The sequence below is a fragment of the Homarus americanus genome, unplaced genomic scaffold (genome assembly GCF_018991925.1).
Source record: "Homarus americanus isolate GMGI-L3 unplaced genomic scaffold, GMGI_Hamer_2.0 scaffold20465, whole genome shotgun sequence".
NCBI classification, from domain to species: Eukaryota; Metazoa; Arthropoda; class Malacostraca; order Decapoda; family Nephropidae; genus Homarus; species Homarus americanus.
In genome coordinates, this window is record NW_024756914.1 from 4,825,576 (window position 1) to 4,837,190 (window position 11,615).

An 11,615-nucleotide genomic window follows, 5' to 3' on the forward strand; every position below is an offset into this window, starting at 1 on the left:
TACAACCTGTATATGATTAAATTAATGTTTGTATGCAAAATTAACAATATAAGTCACTAGTACAGGTTGAAAATCCTTGGGGCCAGAGGCATTTCGGTTTTGAGAATGGTTAGGTTTTTTTTTAAATGTGTATTAGCCCACGACGGGCATAGATCACTTTGATCTTTTTTTCATTCTTGTATTTCTTTACTGTATTTTATTATTACAGCATTATTATTATTAATTTTATTATTATTGTAATCATTATTATTTTATTTTGTGTATTAAAAAATTTATTTACTATGAATAATTATCATAATTATTATTACTATTACGTTCCCTCCAGGCCCCGATGTGGGTCAGCGATCTGAGCCCGGGTGGGCTAATACTCCCTGTAAAAAATCAAAAACAGCCCCCCCAAAAAACTTTCGGTTTTTAGAGCTTTTCGGATTAAGGGTTGTCAACCTGTAATATAAACATCAGTAAAGGTAACCACTAGTGGCAAAGTAAAAAGGTGCGAGACGGACAACATGTGTACTTTACATGTAAACCGCGCCTTTTCTCTATGTAATATGCAAGCATTGCTTATTACTGTACTTATGTTTTAATAATGTTTGAATGTAAAACGAAATTCTACTCCTCAATGGTAATAAAGCTGAAGACCCGAGGACAGCCAATGTTGTCCGAGTTATTACTCGGATGACAACGAAGTTGTGTATAATGTGGTAGTGCCTTTTTGTGCTCCTTCTTTTTGATGAAGGCAGAGAGTTCTGATTTAGGTAGTGGCCATAACTAGAATTCTCATGAATATTCAAATTTGGTATTTGTTCCCCAAAATCCATGTATGTTGAATATTTATTTTTCATGATGACTGTAGGATGAGTCTCCTGAAGATGGGCGTCACTTATCACTGCTGTCGAGCACTTTCTGTCTGAAGTTTTTTACCATTGTATTTGGTATTTTATGTATGACATAAGTTAAAATGTTTTTTTTCTTTATAGTTACTCGTGGAGGAAGTGATTGCTGAATTTGAAACAGGTAAGATTATTTTCACTACATTGTCAGTTTTGAAGAGCATTATTGCCTTTTTGCTCTTGGAAAGGTGTTCCTAAAGGGAAGAGCAAGTAAGATTGTGATAAAGAAATGAGGACAAGGTGGAAGGGTGACCGAATGCACTTACACACGGAGGAATTTGTTCATGGTAAAGTTGGCAATGAGATATCTATTATATGAAGTCTTGTATAGATGGGCTGTTGGAGGGCTAAAAAAGAATTCTTTGTTTATATAATACTTGTGTATCTGAACTTACACTTGCTACCTTGTATAGGCATATGCAAATGGACTAATGAAATACAGTATGGTCCTGAAATTATCTCCTAAGGTGATAAATAGATTGATGAATTGTAATTTTTCGAATATAAATATAAAAGCCTTTGGTTACTCTTGCCTTCAAAATGAGAAAAGTGGTTATTTTAAATATTACTTCAGTAGTTTTCTTGCATGGTAATCTATTTTTGGGTGTACTGTACCTTTAATTGTCCCCGTTTCTGTTTCAGCTTAAGAAAACGCAGAACTCGGGAGGATGGGGTGAAAGGAGCTGGTTACCAGAAGACAACTCGCTTAGGGAATGCAATAATAAAAGCAATTAATTTGGCAGGGAGTTTTACTATTGCAGTACCTGACATTAATATTAGATTATCATATTATTAAAATGACTGGCACATTGTTTTAGGAAATAGAGCAACTATGTACTGGCATGGAAATTTGACTTGTTGGCAGGTGCCCCAAACCTTTAATGTCAAGAGAATTTTTGGGAGCTGTTTTGATGAAATTTATATTTGTATAATCAGTTGTTTGTTGAATACAGTATCAAATACAATGTATTGAAGGGCCAAGTAAAGTATGGCAGTTATTGTCTCCAAATGAAGCTGAAGGGAAACGGATAAGGAGGATTGGTAGTGTTATTGAATGGTGTTCAGAGCTAGTCTAGCAGAAGGTTATGCCAGTAATTATTGCTGACACCAATACTCCAGTGGGCTGTCATGGGTCTTGCTTTTTCTAAGCATAGCTTTAGCCTCTGGACCACCTAGTGTTGTAAATAAACAAGTCAATCACATTTTTAGTACAATATTTTTTTCTTGTAGTTATGGTGTAAATTATTTTAATAGTAATTTATGAACTATTAATTTTTAAAGTAGAGTATATATCACGGTACAGTATCTTCAAGATTGCTCCAGAAGTGGATGTATATGGTTTTAATCTTGCTCTGCATGGAGAAAGTTGGTGTGAGCAATATGCTTGGGCATTGGAAGCCTAGAGTTCTATCTGTGGTTTTCCAGATTTAGTATGTTTGTTTCTAAAGCCAATAATGGTGTAATAATACTGTACTGTGTTTATAGTTTAAACTTTTTTTTATAGGTACTTGTCAAATTTATCTATTTTATGCCATTTTCCACGGCTTAGTGTAGCTGTTACCTGATGGCAGGTTCCCACTTCATCTCTTGGTTGTGCCCTCACTGTTATATTTGCCCTACCCCTGTGTCGCCTTCCCTCCACCTTTAGGCTCTCGTGCTCCTCGTCTCAATTTGTCTTTCCACATGCTCAAAGCATCTTTTCCTGCTTCTATGGAGGACTTGGCCTATACTGTACTATAGATACCCAGCTGCCCTCTTGCCTTTGAATGGGGACTCCTGTCTGTCACATTCTGTATCCACTTTACCATTATCATCTTTAACTGCCCAGATTTCACTGCTTGTATAGTCATACTTCCGTTCACTCTGAGGGAAGGTCCTCTTGCCGTCAATTATATCTCATTTCCTCAACGTTATTTATTATATTGGCAATCGTAACTTTCCAGTAAACTGTACAAAAACTGTTAAGGGGCAGGCGAGTCCTTAAGTACCGCTATATGATCTATGGAAGGAGGTACAAGGCAGAACCATGATGGATTACTTTAACTTTGAAATTCCTAGCATATTTTTGCTATGGTTTTGAGCCTTCATAATAACCACTAACGCCTAACCCGTTTCTCTTCTCGACTCCTAGATTGCTAATTGCGGTATGTTTTCTTTTCACAGTAAATATCCATGTTCAAATTTCTCCCTTGATGCTAGTCCTGTAGCTGCCTGGCCAAAGTCCGTCTCATTACCTAGCAAACCCAGACTGCATTATTTCATCTTCGTTTTATAATTTTTTCAATCGAAACCTTGATAACCTGATATAGCGGCTTCAGTCTCCTGTAGTACCAGAGTTTAGTTGCATCACCCTGACTTGTTAATATTCACAATCACACTTGAGTCGTCTGGAACATTACTAAACATTTCTTGTTGCGCATAATTATGAAGTTGACGGCCTATTGATATCGTCAGCTTGTATATGTTGCATACATGTTATTAAACAAGCACAGTAATTTTGAAATGCTTGCAATAGTTATTGAAGTGGTCTCGTTTTTATTCTGATAAATGGTTGAGCGCACAGTATATTTTGTATATTACACTTCATATTTGTAGTATAGTCCGTTCAACTACCGCATTACTTAATGGCAAACGATAAACACGGATTGCGGTTATTGCTACTTCTTAAAAAGTAATTTGCACGAAACAAGTATTACCACATTGGAGAAGTGATAAAAACTGATTTGGAGTCCAGCAGTGGATGTTGAGTTTTGCTATGCGTGAGACACGTTAGTTGGGAGCTTCCCTATGCTACTAGTACACGAAGCACTCCTCGTTTACCACATTGAAAAACAAAATCGGGCCGGAATTTAATGATGAAAGAAAAAATTGTCTGGCCAATTAAAACCCCTTTTGGGAAGGATGTTGTACTGTAAATTTTCAGCTAGTTATTTGACACCTCCATATGTGCTATGAAAAGCTTTGGTTCTCACTATCCTGCAGACACGCTGCTTAATCGCGTTTATAATATTTACCATGCAGCGTAAGGTAAGAGGCCTTTGAAGCGGCGTTCTTTACGAACGGGTTAACGACTCTGAAAAGCAAATGAAGTAGTAAGGTTAGCAATAACTTGTAGAAAAGTACTACTTAAAGTGTACAATAAAAAAGTAGCTGTGGTCATTTAATTACGGATAAGGGATAATCATTGGTGAAGTTTAGGGTAGGGAGGATCGGGTGAAGGCATAACTGGGGGATGGATGAAATGACCCAAAATTGTTTGAGTAGAGGACTGTTTGCCAACCCTCAGATAGAGGATGGTACTCCGTTCAGACGGTTGGTATCTTTCTTTATTACTTTCTTATTTGTCTTGTGTTAGTATCGAGGTGGGACACGAACCCAGGACATATTAGTGAAAAACCCAACCATTTCATCGTACCACCGACTCTGAAGGAAATTTATTATGTTAAGGAGTCCAGTCTTTATTAAAAAGCTGGATATATTATAATAAATGGATGATCAAGTGTATTTTGAAAAAAATCATGCAAATTTTTCACGGACAAATGTATGCAATTATGTATACTATTGTAGATTAAATTGTAAAATTTTAAATAAAATATAAAAAATTACCAACTCCAATTAAAATTTCTAACGTTTAAATATATTTTAGAAGTGATTAATCATTATGTAAAAGCCATTAACTCGGTTTATTAACAATAAAAGAATTCATTGCGCACATCGCAACTCACTGTCCGTGCCTGTCAGACCCATACGTTTGTAAACAAACCTGCGTGACAAGCTCCTAATTATGGACAATTATCGCATTAGCGATTGGAAAATTGCTGATGCAGGTATGTATGATTATTATAATACCATTAACTTAGAGGATATGTTTAATAAAGCTCGAAGTTATTTTATGGGTGTTTTGGCCTTGTGTGTCGACACCAGTCAGGATCGGAGTAACATGTTTTGGCGGGATTTGTTTATATGCTTTAAAATCTAATGTAATGAGTTTCTTTTTCACGGGGGTGGTCCTGTGAACGATTTACCATAGTGTGTATGGTCTTAACAGTGAAAGTCTCAAGTCTTTTTACAGTGGACACACTAGCGTAGCTAGGGGGGGGGGGGCGCACTTTTGGGTCTGCTCATCACCCATATCTGCAGCTAATGGAGACGTTAATCCTTCCCTTTGTATCGGCGGCAAGTTAATCCTTGTGTCTTGACCTAACACCTGACCCTCATCGTCACGGCCACGTCATGAGCTACACCCTTGCTATGCGGGCCCCCACCCCCGCCACACACAACCTGTAACCTGTTGAGGATTAAGGAAACAACTTCAAACAAGTACGCCAGTGAGCTCATGTGGTGTGGGTCAGGTGTTAGGTCAGACGACGATAAGCATCTCAGACGAAGCCACCCAGAAAGCCCTATTTTGATCGGGGTGGCTTGTCTGACAACAGTAAGGGCTTTCAAAAGTTACGGACATAATTAAATAGTTGAGGGTAAAATATACTGTTCTTCTTGGTTAATTATTGGTTAGGTTAGTTGTTAGACAAAGCCACCCCGATCAAAGTAGGGGCTTTTGTCTGGGTGGCTTTCGTCGGGGGGGCTTATGTCGGACATCCATTTTCACTGTACTCTGAGTCTGTAATTTTAGATTAAGTTGCTACTTTTTACATTTCCATTGTATTACATAGATGCTAGTGTCATTATACCGTGATTTTAGATCAAGCTGTTATTTTTACATTGCTGTGATTTTAATCGTTTTAGATGATAATGACACTAGTGTGAGTGTCATTATACCGTGATTTTAGATCATACTCAATAAAAGATAACGGTGCAGTACAATTGTTTTATGTAACGGTTTCCTAACCTAACCTAAATAATATATATATATATATATATATATATATATATATATATATATATATATATATATATATGCAGAAACTTCACATCACCATGAAGAATAGATGCACAATAACCACTGGAGAAAGGAAAGACAAGCAGCAAGTACTTTCGTTTAATACTTTCTTGGCCTGTGGGGACCCGTCCTTCTAGAAATTAACGACACACAGTCTTACCTCCAAACCAAGGGCTTGAACATATAACAATGTGATATAGAACTCAGGGCATTAGAAACATTTCTAGTTGAAAACAGGGACAAGCTAGTGAGTAATGGAGTTAACTATGCCAAAGAAATTTGCAATGATCTGGGGATAGTCATGGAGCGTCAGCGTCGACCCAAAAAGAAGAAACGAATGTTTGGTGAAGGATCACGAGATGCTGAATTGCCATACGACATTGAATTGAGGAGAGAAATGTTTTCTTCGCTGGACAGAGTGATCCAAGAAATAACTGAGATTTCAACAGCTTCATGAACTTGCTGAGAAATATGCCTTCCTTACCCCATTGAATCTTTTGGATGATAAATATGAGTGTCAAATAGATCACGATCACGACGACATTGATAAAGAGGAGTTCCTCGTTGAGAGAAAAAGACTTCAGCATTTTGTTGCTGTTGCTGCTATAACTATTAAAGACAGAAAACAGACGTGGAAAGAAGGCCCCCTTGAACTTTTGCAGTTTATTCAAAAGTATAACCTTGGGAACTCGGTTCCAAATATAGTAATAATGCTGAGGATTTTCCTCACAATTGCTGTTAGTGTTGCTACCTGTGAGAGGAGTTTTTCGAAACTAAAACTGATCAAGAATTACTTAAGATCTACTATGAGCACCTTGCGGTTGAGAAATCTTGCCATACTGTCTATAGAGCGACAACTGACATGAAATAGTTTTTGACAATGTCATTGAAGAATTTGCCAACAAAAAACAAGAAAAGTTACTATGTAGAAAGTTGTAGTTTTCATTTCAGAAATAAAGATGGTCCTAATTTTTTACACTTTTTTACTTTTTTCCCTATCCTATATGTCGTTTTTGCTTTTTGTTTAACTGTTACTTATAAAGTTTAAGTATGTTTGGTGTGTATTTAAAGCATACTATATTTGAGTATGTGAAAGTACAGTAATATTATAATGGTACACAAACTATTTAATATATATATATATATATATATATATATATATATATATATATATATATATATATATATATATATATACAGTGAGTTCTGCTATAACGCGTGTTTTGACAACGCGAATTTGCTCGAACGCGATTTATGAATTGAGGAACGATATTTGTAAAACGCGAACTCGTTTGCTCTAACGCGATTCCACTCGAACGGTTGTTGTGGCTTCAGTTCACGTTCGACATCACATGTTCAATTGAGTTATGTGTTTTGTTTGTGAACAATTGCAGAAATAATGTATGTAATATTTATGTATACAGTATACCTATATATTATAAGTAAATTGTAAAATTTTACATAAAAGAGAAAATCAAATTACATAGCGTTTTACACCCGCGCTCTCTCTACATCACACACAGTGTTTACAGTTCACGTTCGACATCACATATTCAATTGATTTATGTGTTTTGTTTGTGAAGAATTGCAGAAATAATTTATGTAATATTTATGTATACAGTAAACCACTCACAAGGTCCTACAGTACCACTAATTATTTTATACTGAAACTTACGTTTGGTAAGCTGGATTAAAATGAAGATTACCGGTATATTAAAATAATAAAAATGTATTATAAACCAGTCTAACATACCGTAATAAACACAGCTGCCATTATCATCCCCCCCTCCCCCATTTGCCAGTGACAAGAAAGGGAAAGTGACCTTGACTGTGACCGCCTGTGTCTATTTTTAGCCGTCCTTGTGTTCGGCGGCGGTCAGTAATGCATATCTGTATATTTACTGATCATAATACTTATCTCTTATAAATAATTCATTTAAAATTTATTTTTTTGCAAAGAATATTCAGTAAATGACTGCATTAATTCTTGAAACTACCTACAGTGGTAAATTTAGGATATAAATAATGAACAGAAGTCACGTCATGGATTCGGAGTTTGGTCCTTAACGATCACCATAAATGTAGCCTCCCTTTTTCGCGAAACACGTATATAAATTAAAGAAAATACTTGCAGTATATTTAATATATTACAGTATATTATATATAAATAAATAAACAAATAAATTCAAATTCCCTTATCATCCTGTGTCATATACAGAAATACTTGAGTCCCTGAGCGAGTACACAAAAAGAAAACGGAGGACTAAGACATCCTGAAGTGGGTAGAGAACGACATCTCTACTGGGGGACTCAAACGTTTCTCATGTTTTGTGGGCGCTCTAGCATAATATGAATATGTAAATTACAATTTACATATATATATATATATATATATATATATATATATATATATATATATATATATATATATATATATATATATATATATATATATAAATTGTAAAAATTTAAATAAAAGAGAAAAACTAAATACGTAGCGTTTAAAGTGTTAAAGTGTACTGTACAGTGTTGTGGCTTGGCTCAATGTTTACAGTTCACGTTCGACATCACTTGTTCAATTGATTTATGTGTTTTGTTTGTGAAGAAATACCTGTACAGTATATGTAAATTGTAAAATTTTAAATAAGAGAGAAAAACAAAATAAGTAGCGTTTAAAGTGTACTGTACATTGTGGCTTGGCGCGGGGTTATGCAGTGTTTACAGTTCACGTTCGACATCACATGTTCAATTGATTTATGTGTTTTGTTTGTGAAGAATTGCAGAAATAATTTATGTAATATTTATGTATACAGTATACCTCTACAGTATATGTAAAATGTAAAATTTTAACTAAGAGAGAAAAACAAAATACATAGCGTTTTAGACCCGCGCACTCTGTTTACTCCACACACTGTTTGAAACACGTGAAGTTTTGAAGTGTCCTCAGTGAATTCTGATTACTGTTTCTCCAATTTTGTGACAATGGAAAAGAAGAATATCTCTGGGAAGCACTCTGGTGATCGCATTTCCGGTGGTGATCGTAAAAGAAAGGCTATAACACTTGAAGAAAAGCTTGATGTTTCATGACTCCTCAGCCTCAACATCACCCTTATCCCCCATCAAGTTATATTCATATTTTTTCAAGGTAAAGTGTAACATTTACTGTATGATTTCATTATTAGATATGAATGTAACATTTATTTAGACTGTGCTATCCTTTGTGTTAGGCTAACTACGAAATTTTTTTTCGATTTGGAGTAATCTGCACCTAACCCTATTTTCTCCATAAGCCCTGTTATTTCTATTACACGAATTTCTATAACATGATGTTTTACAAGAACACTACTATCGCGTTATAGCAGAACTACCTGTATATATATATATATATATATATATATATATATATATATATATATATATATATATATATATATATATATATATATAAATAAATAAAAGAGTGAGTCACTGCAATATGTATTTTTTGTGGGGGCACGGGGGGTGGTGGGGGGCAAACTCAAGGGCCGCCCCGGGCGGCACACACTCTAGCTACGCCACTGAGTGGACACTAAATGGATGAAAAGGTAAGTAACATTGTACAGTACTGTAATACAATTTGAAATACAGGATATCGAGGTTAGGTCAATGAGTAATTTATTCTCAAAACAGTCCATTTGTAACATTTGTCCTTGGCAAGTGACATTCATTTAATATGACGCTGCGTGATCTGGTGATGTTGATTATAAAATAGAAGCATTGGAAGGTTTGCCATTTACAATTGTCCGGAAGTCTTAAATTGTCAGATGGATTGCTGTAAGTTGATAGATGATTTCACTCACCCACTCATCAATCTTTAAATTCCTAATAAGAATATAGTTAGGGCATTTTTTTTTTTTAGGATTGGAAGCCTATTTCGCTCCATCTTTTTGTTTACATATTATGATGCCCTTTTTCAGAGATAATCAGGGGACGTAAAAAATGGGTATATTGAAAATTCACGTGAACGAAATTACCATTAGATTAGGGGCAAGTATCCAGTGGCCTTTATTCCGTGTGCATGGGCACCAGCACTGGGTAAACATTTTGAGGGTTTGCTGATATTTGTGTTTTCATGAAAACTTGCCCCTTTTCCACCACCTTTACCCTGCATATGGTAGGTACATTTTAAAAATATTGAAACATCACTTAGGATAGGAAGTGAACAATTTATCTACTCGACTGCCGCACCCCTTCACATAATATATTGCATTGTAGGTAAACTAACAACATAGAAAAGAGGTGGACTTCTGCCAAAAGCCTTGGTTCAAAATAGACACGCTTAACATGCTTTAGTTTCAATGTCATTTGATATTTACAGCTCACATGAAACTCGAAAGTTCATTGTGTTCGATATTGTAGGGGTATCGAGATATTAATGTTGTCTAGCACTCAGGATGGAAGGAAACTCTAATGTGGTTTTCTTGTATAATATAAGTTATATGATAAACAATCTGGTGCTGGAGGTGTTGCTTGTTCAGGAAGTTGGGCAGAATGAGAGTTGGTTGGTGAGGAAGCTCAGAGAAGGACAGCTGGTGGGTCGCCATGCTCGCTGGCGGGAGCGAGGGCCGCCAGGCAGGCGAGGAGGAGCTAAGGCAGCCAGGCAGCGGCGGAGGAGGAGGTGTTGCTTGTTCAAGAAGAATGGTCTGACTGAATCTCAATGGAGAGACAGAGCTTATATACCCAGCAGCAGCCGCTATGAGTCATGTTGGGAAAACCCAGAAAGTCGCCGGTGACTGGTTCCGTTGCTAAGATACGGTAACATCTGGTTGGTTGCTAGGGAAGGCGGCACATTGGAATGCGATACGCAGTTTGTAGGGGAGACGTCCACTACAATACTCCCCCTTCCCTCCAGGCGGTGTAGGAGACTTGTTGTCTGTAGAGTTGCTTAGCACATGTGAGGTAGACCGGGCGGTGCATGCCTCATGTGAGACAACGGCGATGGCGTGATGAGCCGATCGCTGAAATACAACTGTCTAGATACACACTATCTGTGGGAGAAGGGAGAAAAAGGGTGTGTGGAGGCGATGAATGTTGTGCTTCCCTCACAGGTACAGGGTCGTCAGATGCGCCTGCTGGGGTGTGTGTGGGCCTGGGTCAGGAGCAGGGGCTGCGTCAGCAGGAGCGGATTAGGGCTCGTGACAGCAGCTGGGTCCACGACAGCAGCAGGGTGCAGGACATTAGCAGGGAGTACCTGAGGGAGAAAAGAGGGGGTGTGGAGGCGATGGATGTTGTGTGCTTCCCTCACGGCAGGTACTGAGTCGTCAGATGCGCCTGCTGGGGTGTGTGGGCCTGGGTCAGCGTCTGAGGCAGGACGGGTGTGCTGGGGTCGTAGGATGTGGTGCTTGGGGCAGGAAGAGGAGCCGGTGTCTGCTTGAAGACTGGGAGCGTGATCAGTGTCTCCTCCATCCTGTGTGAGTGCTAATCTCCGGGAGTCACCATTGTAGGGGTATCGAGATATTAATGTTGTCTAGCACTCAGGATGGAAGGAAACTCTAATGTGGTTTTCTTGTATAATATAAGTTATATGATAGACAGTCTGGTGCTGGAGGTGTTGCTTGTTCAGGAAGTTGGGCAGAATGAGAGTTGGTTGGTGAGGAAGCTCAGAGAAGGACAGCTGGTGGGTCGCCATGCTCGCTGGCGGGAGCGAGGGCCGACAGGCAGGCGAGGAGGAGCTAAGGCAGCCAGGCAGCGGCGGAGGAGGTGGTGTTGCTTGTTCAAGAAGAATGGTCTGACTGAATCTCAATGGAGAGACAGAGCTTATATACCCAGCAGCAGCCGCTATG

At 37.8% G+C, this 11,615-nt stretch overlaps 1 long non-coding RNA gene across 1 annotated transcript; it reads left to right on the forward strand.

Moving 5' to 3' along the window:
* Window positions 1-974: 974 nt before the first annotated feature.
* LOC121857203 lies at window positions 975-1,633 on the forward strand. The gene is made up of 2 exons (XR_006087129.1): window positions 975-1,017; window positions 1,536-1,633. It is a non-coding gene; the product is annotated as an uncharacterized LOC121857203 (long non-coding RNA).
* Window positions 1,634-11,615: the final 9,982 nt, after the last annotated feature.